This window comes from Cydia fagiglandana, chromosome Z (assembly GCF_963556715.1).
Source record: "Cydia fagiglandana chromosome Z, ilCydFagi1.1, whole genome shotgun sequence".
Classification (NCBI taxonomy): Eukaryota; Metazoa; Arthropoda; class Insecta; order Lepidoptera; family Tortricidae; genus Cydia; species Cydia fagiglandana.
Genome location: NC_085959.1, coordinates 1847698 through 1865146, shown reverse-complemented (window position 1 = coordinate 1865146; position 17449 = coordinate 1847698). Strand labels below are relative to the sequence as shown.

General features: G+C 35.0%; 1 long non-coding RNA gene across 1 annotated transcript; it reads right to left on the bottom strand.

Moving 5' to 3' along the window:
• Window positions 1-3854: 3854 nt before the first annotated feature.
• LOC134678976 (uncharacterized) lies at window positions 3855-9980 on the bottom strand. The gene is made up of 2 exons (XR_010100271.1): window positions 7571-9980; window positions 3855-7416 (listed from the first exon to the last, which is right to left on the bottom strand). It is a non-coding gene; the product is annotated as an uncharacterized LOC134678976 (long non-coding RNA).
• Window positions 9981-17449: the final 7469 nt, after the last annotated feature.

Genomic DNA, 17449 nt, shown 5'->3' with positions numbered 1-17449 from the left:
CATTTGAGTCTCAAGTACTGAATAAAATATTCTGCCTGTAAAGGTGCTGCGTTAAAAATTGCTTTTAAATTCCCTTAAATGCGATGGCTACAGGAAAGACACGAACGAGTTTGCTATAAAACGTGTATTACCCGTATAAAATATCTATTCTCGTAATTTTGGTGTGTTATTTACAAAAAAATTGTACCTAATCGTTACATTCATTACTCCAAAATGAATTGATCATTTAATTAAATAGGTGTGACGCTGTAATTAATTATTTTAAAATTACATTCATTTAGATGCAGTGAATCATTATGACCCCAAATAATCTTTTAGTAGTCTTCTACTAAAAGATTATTTGCCGGCCGCATATTTTCTAACCGACTTGATACCACGATGAAATGCACAATGGTTTCCCATAAAAGTGATGCTAAGTCCGAATTCGATAGTCTGCCACGGCGGAACTTGCCGAAAGTCCGAAAAAGAAGGCCACTTCCGGTGCGAAAAAAGGGTGCTGATTTAACCCATCTGATACCGAAATAATAGTTATGACAGCAGTTAGAAATTTACATGTAGACACAGAAATGCCAGTATTTTTTTTGCCGGAAGTGCTTGGCAGACGGTCTCAAAGGTGGCCACCGGGACCCCTAATTTAACCCATCTGATACCACCATGAAACCAATTCCAGTCGGTAGGTATGAACCCTTATGTCAGGAATATTAAGTCTGCCAAGGCTTTTCCTGCCGAAACAACTTGGCAGACGAGATTATGTGAGCATGATCACCATCGGTTACTCTACACCATGAAACCAATAAATTTATAAAATATATATGTCGCAGTAAGATAGATATATCCGTTATATAGCTATAACCCTAGGGATATAATTATATGACGTAACATAGTTATACGAAAGCGATTCATTACTATCTTACTAGGTATATAACTATAATACGGCTTTAGTTTAGTGATATAGTTATATAACTGGATTAAGTTTAGTGAAATAATTGTAAGTAGGAGTGCAGCGGTGCGGCGGAGGTATAGTTATATCCCTAGGGATATAGTTATATGCCGTATAGTACGTAACTACGTATTATAATCATATTCCTAGTAAGATAGTAATTGTAGGTATTAGGAGTGCGGCAGTGCGGCGGAGGTTTAGTTATATCCCTAGGGATATAGTTATATGTCGTATTATAATCATATTCCTAGTAAAATAACTATTATATATATTTTCATGCTGCTATTTTTAAGGGTTTATGAGGCATTGCGATCGATTCACGAAATCTGGCGCGAGATTTGACAGAATTTCAATGAAAATAGCTGTCACTCAGTAGAAATCTCGCGCCAGCTTTCGTGAATCGACCTGTACTTTTACGTAATATTGCTAAAAAGTATTATACGGCATATAACTATATCCCTAGGGATATAACTATACCTCCGCCGCACCGCTGCACTCCTACCTACAATTATTTCACTAAACTTAATCCAGTAATATAACTATATCACTAAACTAAAGCCGTATTATAGTTATATACCTAGTAAGATAGTAATGAATCGCTTTCGTATAACTATGTTACGTCATATAATTATATCCCTAGGGTTATAACTATATAACGGCTATATCTATCTTACTGCGACATATATATTATCTATATAGATTCTCATAACGAGCTCTTTCGTTTAATATATAACACGATATAGTTTGCAATACTTTGTTTTTTTTAATTTTATCGTTTACCCCCCAAAAGTAGCCCCTATTTTTAAAATTCAGTTGTTGACGTTACAATATATTCGTCTTTGGGTCACAGACTTACATATGTGTACCGAATTTCAACTTAATTGGTCCAGTACTTTCGGAGCGAATTGGCTGTGACAGACGGACGGACCGACAGATGCACGAGTGATCCTATATTTTTCCTTTTGAGGTACGGAACCCTAAAAAACAAGCTAAATAAAACAGATTAATTAAAACCTATGCTGGCGCCATCATAAAATATTTCGGCCATCCAACGCCATGCCATTAACACGACTGTGTGGCGCCACCTACGCGTTGACAGTGGGAACTGTGTAGTGCAAGTGAACGCGAAGTGGCAGTGCAGCGGCCGCGTCAGCCTTTTGATGGAGCGCGTGTCCGACAGATGGCGTTAGTTGTCCTGCCGGCATACCTAGCCAAGCGTTTCCTGAAAATGGAGCGCGGAGGGCTGTGTTCAGCGTTAAATAAAAAGTATACATAATAGAGATACAGTTCTGCAAGTGTGGAATGTTTTATTGGAAATATCCTCCTCTTTAATCATATTAATTTTAGTTTCTTAAATATGAATACTTTTTGAGATTTTGGGGAAATAAAAGATATCTAATTTATTCCCCCATTTTTTGCTTATAACTTTTGATATTTTTTGTTTGCTAATACACACTTCGGATAATTTTTTCTAGGCATCATGACTAATCTAATGAGGTATTTTTAGGAGAATAAATAAAGATAATATCTTTATTTTTTACCGTTTCAGGATCTCGAACAGACTATATTATAATCTATTGAGTTAGAAGCATGTTTTACCAGTACCTATTAAGTACTTATGTCCATGCACGGTAAAAATCATATATTTTCAATTATTTTGTAAATGACTACAGTTATGACAGTAATTAGAAATCAATTATAGTACGTTTAATATTCTTTCTAATGGTATCCATCACCAATTGATCGAGAAATAATGAACAGTTGATGTCGGCCGCCCGCCATTTACGTGATGGTGCGTATTGACCCATGCTGGTTATGTAATATCATACACCAATAAAACTTATGTTTTTGGAAAGCTAATGAATTGTCTCGTATATTTTGTAATGACATTAATTGCGGTAAAGTTATAATTTATTGAGTTAGACGCATGTTTTGTCAGTAGGTACTTATGCCATCCATGCACTTAAAAAACTCATGTATTTTAAAATATTTTATAAACGACTACAGTTATGACTATGGTTATTATGAAACAATAATAGCACATTTAATACTCTTTCAAACGACACCTCAGACGAACCGATCGGTCCCATAGGACTCAAGATGTGAACAAATATCAATGCTGATGCTGGTCGGCCGCCCACTGTTCCCCCCCCCCCATTTTTTTTCGACAAGTCCCCGCCTCCATAAACTAAAACCGGTCAGTTCGTATTCTAGAGATGATGAGGAACACATCCATACCAGTTTTAGGTATTTAGAAGAGATGTCGAATCGTGAAGTAGAGGACTTTTGTTTTCAATCCGGTGGTCGCCGATTCAAACCCCGGCTCGCACCAATGAGTTTTTCGGAAATTATTAATATTATGTACGAAATATCATTTGATATTTACCAGTCGCTTTTCGGCGAGGAAACCGGACTAATCCCAATAAGGCCTATATTAATGTACGACGCTAGAATTGTCTCTGTACATCTAATAGTTTCCAAAATAAGCCTTTCAAAATTTGTAATTTTTTCGAACACGTATTCGTATGCTAAGTGCAGTGAGTATCTTTTGTCTCAGGATGCCGCTTGGAACAATTGTTTCTAAGGTCAAACAAAGCTGATTTGGCCCGGTAGCCACGAGATCGTACCGTGCCTTACCTACCCCCCAAAGAAAGTTACATTATTCAACAAGGGGTGGGGGAGAATAAATTTGGGAGACGAGGGTTTTTATTTCCGATTTTTTTAACATACTTGCGAAGGAAAAAACTAAATTTTAAGCGATATATACTCCTTAAATACGGCGACATTTCGTCGGGTGACAAACAAAAGCCACTAACTAACACCATTGAAATTATTGGACAATAAACCGTGTTACAAGTGAAATCATCCATAGATTTAATGCTCAGTAAAAGGGGTTTAGCACACAAACCACTGCTTCCAGTAATATTTCTTTTATTACAGCGACATACAGGATTAATTATAAGATTACAAAGAACAAATCCAACATAACCTCGGGCAATGAACCGCCGCCAAAATCTGACAGTTCTCCCTCAACAAACATGACCATAGATACAATAACCAAAAAGTATAAAGTCAGGTGCATACTACATGTGATTATTATCAGTATAAAGTAACATACAGGATATCAACTATTGTGATGCTTACAACTCGGCCGTCCTTTTATTTATAGTGAGTCCTCTCACTAAAAACAATTGTACATTAATAACAACAGCAATATATCATAACAATTTTATCGATATCAAACAAACATTCATAAGAACAGTTTTTGTAAACTTCTGACTATAGACTTTTATTAGTCAATCACACAACCAATGACTAGTTGCATATATTAACCTTATTGAGAAATCAGTCTTCACACTTCACAATCTTCACATGCTATAACCTGAGATCATATAAACACTAAACAGTAATTTAATACAACCAGCACCTGGTAGCATTAATAGCCTTCTTTCAATAAACTTTCAATACATATGAACTAACTTACAGTCTTGGTCTGGTCTAGACATCTGCCAAAGTATAAGCCAACATTAATTAACATTCAATCTGCCCTCAAGGCCTGCTCTAAACAGTATGACAAAGAATAAAACGTCATAAACAATGACAGTCTACCCTTATAAGGCCTGCTCTAAATAGTTTAGCAAAATATAATTCATCATAAACAATCACAGTATTAAGACCATTTAGGCCTGCTCTAAATAGTTTGGCAAAACATAATTCATCATAAACAATCACAGTATTAAGACCTGCTTTAAATGATTTGCAAAACATAATTCATCAAAACAATCAGTCTGCCATTTAGGCCTGCTCTAAATAGTTTGGCAAAACATAATTCATCATAAACAATCACAGTATTAAGACCTGCTTTAAGTGATTTGCAAAACATAATTCATCAAAACAATCAGTCTAAACATTCACAGTCTGCCCTTAAGGGCTGCTCTAGATATCATTCCAAAGTATAAATTGTTATGGCCTGCTCTAGACTTGCGTTGTCTAGACAGTCTGCCATCACGGCCTGCTCTAGAAGACAGTCTGCTATCAAAGCCTGTTCTAGACAGTCTGCACATTCATACCTAATTAATTATTTGAATTAATTTGTTTTGGCCTGCTCTAGAAGACAGGCTGTTATCAAAGCTTGCTCTAGACAGTCTGCACATTCATACCTAATTAATTATTTGAATTAATTTGTTTTGGCCTGCTCTAGAAGACAGGCTGTTATCAAAGCTTGCTCTAGACAGTCTGCACATTCATACCTAATTAATTATTTGAATTAATTTGTTTTGGCCTGCTCTAGAAGACAGGCTGTTATCAAAGCTTGCTCTAGACAGTCTGCACATTCATACCTAATTAATTATTTTAATTAATTTGTTATGGCCTGCTCTAGAAGACAGGCTACTATCAAAGCCTGTTCTAGACAGTCTGCCTAAGTATAAATCATCATAAACAATCACGACCTGCCCCAGACAGTCTGCCTTCAAGGCCTGCGCTGGACAGTTTGTCAAAGTATAAACTAATATGTATATATATTTATTTGGATCAAACAACAAGGCCCATATTACAAGAACCTAACTTTGCCAAAGCATAAACTAACATAATAAACAGTCATGGCCTGCTCTAGACAGTCTGCCATTACGGCCTGCACTAGACAGTCTGCCAAAACTCAACAGTTATATTCTAGATTCATAATATTAGTATAATAGCAATCTTGTCAGCTAAGAGTCCAAAACAACACCTGTAGATACTCTCGCTGGTCGCTGGATCAAGGATCAGATGCAGAAGGCAGTAATCTTGGACACGGCACGTATGTATGTCGGTTCCTCGCTCTGTGGCCCTGTCCATCGGCAGCTTGGGCCCTGCCCACTGCTGGCAGCACCGTCTTAACAGTTTAACCTCCTTTACTTCAGTCAGCTCTTGCTGCGAAGCCCTCGCTCATTATCAACTTCATCCATTCAGCCAGGTTACCAGCGTTGTAACATAAAAAAATAAAAACAAATGTTATAATTATTGGCAGTAGCAACGATCATTTTAGTCTCAGTCCTCGTCAACAATTTAATCATTGATTATATACATCGAATCAGTCAATCATTACCATCATCAATTAATCTTACTATAAACGTCATCTATATATCGTCATCAAAGTGGTCAGTCAAGCTTTATCGCCGACATTGTCATCGAAATCATCCAGCTCCGTTTTTATCATCGATATGGCCAGTTATTGACCCTGTCATAGTCATGGAGCAAACATTGTCGCCGACATCGACACTTACTTAACTAGTAGACATGTTCAGTCATATACCTACATCATCATCATTATCGGACCTCTGTTACCTAAGATCTTCCTTAGCGTTATAAATAAAGTATTTGTATTAGACACCTACTCATCGTTACTAAAATTGTAATTAGACGTCAATGTCGTCTTGGATATCAATCATTATCTTCATCAAAAATCCTCAACATTAATAAAATAAAATAATAAATATTCATCAATTTATCAACTTTGAGAAGATTACATTTAAATCATGTTTTATTTTGTTGAATTTATATAAACAGATATTTATTCAATAACCTGATGGTCCTGATGTTTCGTCCTAAACTTCGTGCAACATATCACCATAGTAATATTCAGCCACAGGGATGGTAAAAAACGCAACACTAAACCTCGGGGTCACATGCACCCGAAAAGAAAAGGCTCCAAATAGGTACAAGCGTATACTACACCGAGTACACCGTAGCAAATACTAGCGTCATTACCCCACCTACTATATTATTGAAACTATTGGAAGTAATTAAATTCCAATATATTTATACACCTTTTTTTTTAATAGTTAGAGCCAATGGCTATGGCTGTAAAACTGCAACCATAAATGTTGTGTTTATGAATCATGGTTCACATGGTTAATATCACCAACCTATTTCTCTTGTCATCACTGTGTCTTCGTCATAAAATCATAAATGTACCATGTGTTAAACCTAACAATAAACCAAATTTAAGGATACTTTCAAAGTTTAATGAATTGAAAAGAAATGTAAAATAAAAATTAACTCCAAGTTACTTCTACACAGCCTACTTTATAAGGCTTCTTTAAATTTGAATGTTATATACTTTTAGATTCGTTCATTCAACTTACTCTGGTGTTGAGTCTTTTGTTTAAGTCAGTCACAGACTTTTGCACAAAACCATACTAAAACCCTGCACTAAAACTTGTGACATTATTTGTACCCACTCATCGACCTTACTCTTTAAGTCAATTTTCAATGAGAATTCTTTAAGTCTTGTCTTTTCGAACAGGCACAGCTCTTGCCAACATTTTAATTTTATAAATGGACCCTCTTATAATTGATAATGTATACACAAGTAATCTGCTTTTGCATTCGACCGACACTATTCCTGACCATTACCCACCTCTTAGCAACCCAAATTCCACAATTTATGACCTCTAGGATCCGTCCATTTGATTAACTTAATTAGGCATCACCAGCTGTTAAGATTTTATGCAAATGAAACCATAAAGCCACAAATAAATTGTATTTCATAGCAACAATAATTCATAGTTTCATTTGTGGTTTATTACTGGATTGTAATCATAATCATTTTTCATCGCAATCCATGGTATTACAAATGTATAACTGTACTATTTCAACTTCGCATACCTAGTCAAATTTTAAAAATATAACTGAATACTATGCAATATTATTAGACAATAAATATTGTGTCAACACCGAAAAGTAATCTGTTCTTGTTTAGCCAATCCCGTGCAACAAACGCTTTCACTAGAGTCATTAGACAAGACCTGCATTAAATTTATAAATTTAGAAAAACAAATTTGAACACTGGTGTATACCTATTTTGTGCAATAAGGTTTAAATATAAATACCACTTGTCAACAATTCGAAGGTATGAAGTAGATATTCAAGAATTCCAAATATAGTGAACTTATTCACTTTCTTTTAGATACCTACAAGGAGATCTTAACCCTTTCATTTTAATATGCAATGTCAGTATCCACAATGCGACCATGCATCATGTTCCATGAATGATAATAATGATGCTTTGAAATTGTTACTTATATTTTCAAACTTAATTCTTTGGTAAATTGATGTAAAATAATTGTGACACCATTAATAGTACAAGTCTCTTTTACATTTTGAAATATTAATATCATTAATGTAAACTTCCTTGATTTGTATGCGAAGCGTGAGGTAAGCGTGGACAATTTCCAAAAATTCTGCACATCTGTTTTTCATTTTTAAATTATATAAACCTTGCTCATATACAAAATTCAGGCTTCAGAATGAATTATATAAGCTAATGAATTGGATTGTTGAGATGCATGACCTTTAAATAAATGTTATGAAATAGATGTGAAACTACCTGTGTCAATTCAAATTTCGAATTTATACTGTGTGTAATTTCATTCATTCATTATTGTTTGTATGTGCTTCTCTCTAAGTATCCAGATTGATAATTTCCAATATAACAATGATATGAAACTAAATGCATGTACCTACCTATGTAGAATATACCATTCAATATCTTCAATTAACATTTTTTTTTCATATACAAAAGTTTATAAATAATTTCTTTGTTGTCAAATCAAAAACTAACTTCAGTCTTTTATCTAAAATAATTTATATGCACATCCACCTATTATAAATTACCACCTATTCTGAATTAGAGACCGGAATATAGAAATAGAGCTATATCTTAATAAGTGTGGTGCTCGGTAAAAGCCTCTTTTAACTCTTTCCACTGATAACCGTCATGGGCCAATCTACAATTCTAGCCCGCTATCAGTTTCTTCCTCTCATCTTCGCTATCCTATCAATTCATCATGGCAATAACCTCTGTGATACCAATCCATAACATTTTATTATTATCTCTTGCCATATATAGGCATTATATACTCATACATCATTAGAAATAAAATACCTTTTAGTATCATTAGACTATCCAAAATAGTAATAATACCTAGTATATATTCACCTAATGTCATTATACAACTCAGTGTTAATAACTAACTTCACTAAGCACCTATATTGTACCTGAATACTGCACAATGTCATCCTTACCCTTTTGACTTCGTTCGTAACCTTGTTGGCTCTGTGTCTCACCAATCTCACTGTGATGAAGCTGATGGTTGCTTGCTTGCGTTTTCGTCGAGATCTATTCTCATTGTATTCCAACGTGTCATCTCTCAGACCAAAAACAAACAATGACAAAAAAAAAACAGGGGTTAGTAACTAGATCAATACATAGCAAACGTCAAGTACTTACATTGCAAATTTAAAACACCTTTTATGATAAGCAAATGAAACCAATTGTCAATCAAACAAACTCAAACTTTTTTTTTAAAAACCAAGCAACATACATTGCTACGCACCTCTGATCATCCTGTCCTAGCCGGTTTCTGCCTCGGCGACTGAGTATTCACTGGCTAGTGAGAACGATGATCGTGACCTCTCAGGTGGCTGACGTAGCCTATTTTTGCAGTGAATGAACATCCACATTCACCGCAGGTCTGCACACTTCCGACAAAATTGTAGTTTATGACCGCAGGTGGTCGGGCCTTTAACCCATCTTGCCTCGAGTTCGACTCGCCTCTGCTCTTCAAAGGCTTGCACTTTTTATTCACCGTAAACCTCTACTTCTGCCGATCTTGTGCCGAAATCTCCCAGTGCGATGGTTCAATATAGCACCTCTATACAGGTGAAAACAATTAACCAATTTCTATGTGGGCATTTGAATTCACAATCCCGCTTTCTGAGTTGAAATCATCCATAGATTTAATGCTCAGTAAAAGGGGTTTAGCACACAAACCACTGCTTCCAGTAATATTTCTTTTATTACAGCGACATACAGGATTAATTATAAGATTACAAAGAACAAATCCAACATAACCTCGGGCAATGAACCGCCGCCAAAATCTGACAGTTCTCCCTCAACAAACATGACCATAGATACAATAACCAAAAAGTATAAAGTCAGGTGCATACTACATGTGATTATTATCAGTATAAAGTAACATACAGGATATCAACTATTGTGATGCTTACACAAGTTAAATAAAGTCCATTGTTACTTTAATTTTTTGATAGTACTTAGTGACTTTTGCTTGTCACCCGACGATTTCAAACATTCGTTCGCAATCAGTTCGCAATATTGTCATTTTTGACATGTTAAGCATGGGCTAGGCATGGGTGACACAGCTAGATCCGGCATTCAGCCACAGTTGAAAATTGTGTATAAATATTTTTACAGCAATTAAATTAATCAAATTAAATATTTTTAAACATAAACAGAAATATTAAATAATAAACTACGGTATTTTAAAGGTAAAACTCTCTTTACTCTTATACCTTGGCTTTAAACAAAGTATTTTATATACTTACTAGCTGTTGCCCGCGACTTCGTCCGCGTGGAATCTTATCTTCAACATTTTACATCTTTAGTACATATAATTTTCATATCCAAGCAATTTTGAAATAAAGTACTTTTCTTTTTTAGCAAGTTGTATGAAGTTTTGAGTCAATTGGATTTTGATGTTGGTTGCTGAAATTACTTTTCTTGTATTCTCATAATTAGGTACCTATGCCTTTATACAAAGATTCAAGTTCCGCACTCACAAAATATCTGATCTCCATACAAACTTTCAACCCCTTTCTCACCACTTTGGGGGATGATTTTCAAAAATGCTTGAATTAGTTTTCATGTTTTTTAATTTAATATATTTTTTTGCAAAAAGTTCAAGTTCCTAGCTTAAAATTAAATTTACACCCAAAGACGAACTTTCATCCCCTTTTTTAACCCCCTTAGGGGTTGCAATAACTTTTTTTTGTTATCGGCTATTATGTCTTTCTAAGAAGTTTCAAAGCATTTGTAATGGATTCAAACTTTGAACCCCATTTTAACCCTGTTAGGGGATGAATTTTACAAATCGCTGAAATCGCTTTTATTGTCTTCTAATAATATCCCCAACTACAAAGATTCAGATCCCGCGCTCGAAAAAATGTATGATATCCATACAAACTTTCAACCCCGTTTTCACCACCATAGGGGATGAATTTTCAAAAACGCTGAAATTAGTTTTCTTGTATTTTAATTTAAAACGTTATTACAAAGTTTCAAGATCCTAGCTTAAAATAAAATTTGCACCCGAAGACGAACTTTCATCCCCTTTTTAACCCCCTTAGGGGTTGAATTTCCAAAAACGTTGCAATCACTTTTTTTTGTAATGGGCTATTATGCCTTTCTAAGAAGCTTCAAAGCATTTATAATGGATCTAAATTTTCAACCACTTTTTAACCCTTTTAGGGGATGAATTTTACAAAACCCTGAAATCACTTTTCTCATCTTCTAATAATATCTCTAAATACAAAGATTCAACTCAACCACTGGAAAAAAATGTTGATTTCCATACGAACTTTCAACCCCTTTTTACAATCTTAGGGGATGAATTTTCAAAAACGCTAAAATTCGTTTTCTTGTATTTTAATAATATATCTTTTAACGAAGTTTCAAATTCCTAGCTCAAAAGAAAACTTTAACCCCATACAAACTTTCACCCCATTTTTAACCCTGTTAGGGGATGAATTTTACAAAACGCTGAAATTACTTTTATTGTCTTCTAATAATATCCCCAAATACAAAGATTCAAGCCCCGCGCTCGAAAAATTTTTTGATATCCATACAAACTTTCAACCCCTTTTGCACCACCTTGGGGGATGAATTTTCTAAAACTCTGAAATTAGTTTTCTTGTCTTTGAATTTGATACTTTTTTACAAAGTTTCAAGTTTCTAACTTAAAATAAAATTTGCACCCGAAGACGAACTTTCATCCCCTTTTTAACCCCCTTAGGGGTTGAATTTCCAAAAACGTTGCAATCACTTTTTTTTGTAATTGGCTATTATGCCTTTCTACGAAGTTTCAAAGCATGTGTAATGGATTAAAATTTTCAACCCCTTTTTAACCCTGTTAGGGGATGAATTTTACAAAACGCTGAAATTACTTTTCCTTTCTTCTAATAATATCCCTAAATACAAAGATTCAAGTCCACTACTTGAAATTTTTTTTGATATCCATACAAACTTTCAACCCCTTTTTCGCCACCTTAGGGGATGAATTTTCAAAAACGCTGTAATTACTTTTCTTGTATTTTATTAATATATCTTTTTACGAAGTTTTAAATTCCTAGCTTAAAAGAAAACTTTAACCCCATACAAATATTTCATCCCCTTTTAACCCCCTTAGGGGTTGAATTTCTCAAAATCGCTTCTTATCTCTTGTACACTTTATAAATGCAATCTGGTGTGCAAATTTCAACTTTCTGGATTTTGTAGTTTCGGCTCTGCGTTGATGAATCAGTCAGTCAGTCAGTCAGTCAGTCAGGACACTTGCATTTATATATATAGATAATATAACCTACACGGTTCGGTTCATAAGAATTAGTGACCTAGTTAGTAGTAGTAGTAGTACCTACTTAATTTAAAAAAAGAAACGCCATAAGTCTTTAGGGAGTTAAAGCTTTTTTTCACAATCCATTAAAAATTTTAAAGATTACATTTGCTTCATTGATTTTTAGAGTGTTTTTGTGGAATTGACCATTGTCTGCTTCGAGCAACACCGGCTTCCGACACGTCGGAAGGGAGGAGCCCAAGCGATATCTCACCGTACAAATCTTTCTGCCATTTTTCGCGGGGGAAAAGGTGCACACAGTTGCACTTCTCACACACTTACATACAAAATCCAATCTGTAATGACGACACAAATACATAGAAAATGGCACACGTCAAAGACAAATCTTGCTAACCTCGATCTCTTTTTGTGTACGGACGAGTGACTAGTGTCACAACACGCACACTAACACATTTTCGTTGAAGTATGTCATTGTATTCTGAGAGATGAGAAGTCGGATTTGTCGCTCGACCGATCCGCAATTTGTACTGATTGAGCAAAATCGATAAATCCAACAATTACTTGAGACTAAAATATAATAATTGTATTTAAATGTAATTAAACGTATAATATGTAAAAAAAAAATATTACATGTGAAATGTAACACTTTCTTTTTGTAAATTTGATGTCCCCGACCTCTTTTTATAACAAAAAACCGAGCAAACAGGCATTTTTGTGCAGCAGTGTTCACGCGCGCGTCTGGACTCGGTCTAGTGAAAAATCCAAGTGCAACTAGTTTTATTACCCGCGCTAGATCGGGGGGCACGGCAGTGCCCCCGCCAAGTCGAGCGCGAAGCAAACACTGCCGTACCATCCTTTACTGGAACCAATTTCGCCACATTTTCAGGCCCCTATTTGAGAACCTCTGGATAAGACCAGAACGCAGAAATTTTGGTCATCCAGTAAGCTATAATCACATACTTAATCCAAAATTTCAAGTCTGTAGGTCATTTAGTTCCGAAGTTAAGTGAAAGCAAAGTTTCGCATTTATGAAACTCACTCATGATCATCAGAATAGAACTAGTACTTCCCATAAACTCAGAGAGCTGAAATTTGGTACAGAGTTAGGGTTTAATGGCCACATAAAGGGAAAACCTAAAAATATTGCAATATCAGTCACGTTTTAAAGATCTAAGAACTGCATAAGTAAGTTTGTAATCCCATATAAATATATGATATTACAAAGTTACTGTTGCAGTTCCTACAAATAGTAGGTAAAGTAAAGTAAAGGTACACTACGATGTACGATGTGAGTATGAATGAAGATATGTTTAGTTATGATATGTGTATACATAGTATGGGTATGAGTACCCGAAAAGAAGGACTGCCTACAAAAAGAGATGAGATCCCATCAAAAACATTACATGTAAAAAGGTGCAAGTCTCGCAACGCTTTTACTACAAAAAAGTTTTGAGATGTAATGTGAAACCAAGTCGGTTATTTTAATCAGTGCCAGGGGGTGTTAAAACCGTATCAATAAGATATCTTTAATTTGTAATACGTATAATGACTTGGCCATCGCACGGCTGCATAATGACAAAAGGATCATCGTCACCTATTAAAAATAATTCTAATTGAACATAACGCTAGCGCTAATTGCAGTTTGAGCATTACACATATTTACGAGTACGGTACGAGTAAAGCATTATGTGCGATTGCCAAGTCATTATATGATGATTAGTGACGGATTACTGATTATTATTTAATTATTAGATTTAATGAATGGGCAATACGAAAAACTGTTGCTACTGTACAAGAATCAGAACCGGAAAAAAGGAAAAGAAGGATTTGTTATAATAAAAAAACTACTCCTAAAAAGAAAAAAAATGTGTTAAATAAGAAAATCTAATAAAATAAATCAATATGCCCACGTTTCTACAAAAAGGAGTGAAATCCCACCAAAAACATTCTGTAAAAAACTAGCCAAGTCTCGATGGAGCTGCTTGTTTATCTCTAAAAAGTAATGAAATCTAGACAAAGTCGTGCCAAGTCTAAGGTTCCTTACTGCGATTTCTTTATTATTATAGTTAATGTTGTGTGACTTGGCCGTTGAAGGGTACACAAGGGTACAAAACCAGGTGCTCCATGACACCATTGCACCAATCTGCCATTGCACCAAAAAGAAGTGTTTGTTTCAGGCTCGCCCATACATAAGTATTATTGAAATACGCAGCTTTATCAAGCCTACAATTGACTGGTTATTGAATCAACGTTTTCCAAGTGGCAATTTTCCATCGTCAATGGGTAGCGGTTCTGGCGACAGATTGGTGCAATGGTGTCATGGAGCACCTGGTTTTGTACCCTTGTGTACCCTTCAACGGCCAAGTCACACAACATTAACTATATTAATAAAGAAATCGCAGTAAGGAACCTTAGACTTGGCACGACTTTGTCTAGATTTCATTACTTTTTAGAGATAAACAAGCAGCTCCATCGAGACTTGGCTAGTTTTTTACAGAATGTTTTTGGTGGGATTAGATTGACGCGCTAATCTTGTACCTCGGCAGAGGGGAAATAGTGCGAATGCCGCCTCCCTTTCGTGTTGCTCGAAGATTGTCTGAGATAACGTCAATCTATGGTGACCTCTCTGACTTGGACTTCATTACAGATCAATTTCCCTATTTTACTAACTCTATAGTCTATTCTAAAATTCCGCATAAATTTGGTTAATTGAGTCTAAACGTTTTATTTAGTTAGTTTAAGTAGTTAAAACTATCGAAACTAAAAACCAATAAGTACCTTAGTAATTAATTGTGACGTCCCATGGTCAAAGTACCTTATGGCGAGTATGGAGCTATGCATACCCCAGTAATCTACAATAAATAAGCTATCGATAACACAAAAGATCAACCTCTTAAGTTGTGCAGTTACAGAGATATTAGTTTTTGAAAATAATGTTGTAAAATGAGCAACTTTACGATAGAGAAGTTTTAAGTTTAGCCGCCTAGAAAACTATGTTCCTGAAGTAAGTTACATAGTTGACTACAAATAATAATACCTTAGACTCCCGAGATTAATAAAATGTTGCGACTTGTTCTGTAATACAAATAGACACCTTTGATATCGACTGTGATTTATGTGTAATGTCAGGGAGGGCATTTCCTTCATACTTTTTGATAAGTTCACTTTGGCTGGTCATAACTAAGATGATATTAATTTTTTAATAAACCTGATCACTGTAATAGATTGAGCATTTATTTAACTATATACAGGTACTCATATTAACTTGCTAGTACTGCTGGTCATTTAAATATGATTTTATTTTTAAAACATGTCAGTTGACGGATTTTCCCAACGGTTTGGGGCTATTCCGTCAACCTACGATTTTTCTTATATCGTGACGTATTACAAACATATACGTCAAGTAAACAAATACCGCTGTACTCTTAAACGAAACTAAACTCTAGCGACCTCAATTTAAGGTTTATTTTAGATTTTATTGGCAAATATATTTTTTCGGGGCAATTCCGGCCTATTTTTACAATCAGGAGTAGTAAACTTTTTAAAACAGTTTCCCAAACCCTAGGGAAAATCCGTCAACTGGCATTTTTTATATATATAATGGGCTACTGTTTTTGTGCTCACCAGTTGGCGCCATCGCCACTGTTAAGGTCCGAAGTACAGTGTTATTATGGGCGCAACAACGTAAACATAAACTTGGTAGGTATTAATTTTCATACTTATTATTTAATTAAGTCAAATCAAAAAGGTTGGCAATACATCAAATGTGGAAATTCCGGCACGTGACGGTTTTACCCGTTTCACAATTGACGGATTTGTCTGCTCGATCATTTCGTTGATACCAATATTCAATCACCCATAGTTTCTCACCAACAGATCATAATTGAAAATTTATAGAACTACCAACAAACATGTGTATCGAACTATATAAAAAACATACTTACTAAGCCGTAAACTTACATTTTCTCATCGCACCGTCCCTAAACACAGCAGCTCACTATACTCGCGAGTTCGAGTTCGGAGCGCAACTAAACTTTGAAAGCGGTTTTTTATTCATTTACTGGCTAGACAACGCCATCTGTTTTTGACTGTGGGTATTATATGTTCTCTCTGCTTTACCGATCGACTCAGTAAGCGTGTACTCTTGTTTGAATCCCACCAAAAACATAAATGTAAAAAAGGAGAGCCAAGTTCAATACAAAAATTATGCTTGGCTGTGGGGCTCGCCGCAAAAAGAATGGAGATCTAAATGAGTGCCACTGCCAAGTTCTATGCAAAATCCAAATATGTATTTATAGGAACAAAATAACATTATAAACAAGTATTAAACTCTATTTCTTTGCTTTATTGGATACCTATAACAATTGCTGTTATTTAAAAAAATGTGAGATCTTAAAGTAGGTTAGATTTGGCTTGGCCAGGTTTTATCAGAATTACAATATATATAAAATGATTGATATAATGAAAACTGGCCAAGTCAAATCTAACTACTTTAAGATCTCACATTTTTTTAAATAACAGCAATTGTTATAGGTATCCAATAAAGCAAAGAAATAGAGTTTAATACTTGTTTATAATGTTATTTTGTTCCTATAAATACATATTTGGATTTTGCATAGAACTTGGCAGTGGCACTCATTTAGATCTCCATTCTTTTTGCGGCGAGCCCCACAGCCAAGCATAATTTTTGTATTGAACTTGGCTCTCCTTTTTTACATTTATGTTTTTGGTGGGATATCAATACTTTTTGTAAAGAAAACTAGGCAGGTATTGAGATTTAATGTTTTTTTCTTGTGTTTCCGCTGTATGGTTTTTACTTCTGTTCTTTGTATAATTATGTGGTGCCGCGCGCCGCCGACGACACACCGTTGGCCGGTTGTTTAGAGCGTATTACAAGTTTTTTGTATTGTCCCCATACACTTATTTTTTGACTAAACTTTATTTTAATATAGCAAATATAATAATACATATATTGGGGTAGTTTCAAATATCTGCTTGTAACGGTTCCAACGCTACAATAAAAAATATTTTTTGTATGGGGACCCCCCCTATTTTTTAACTTTTTTTATTTTTAGATTTTTTCCTACGCTTACACACA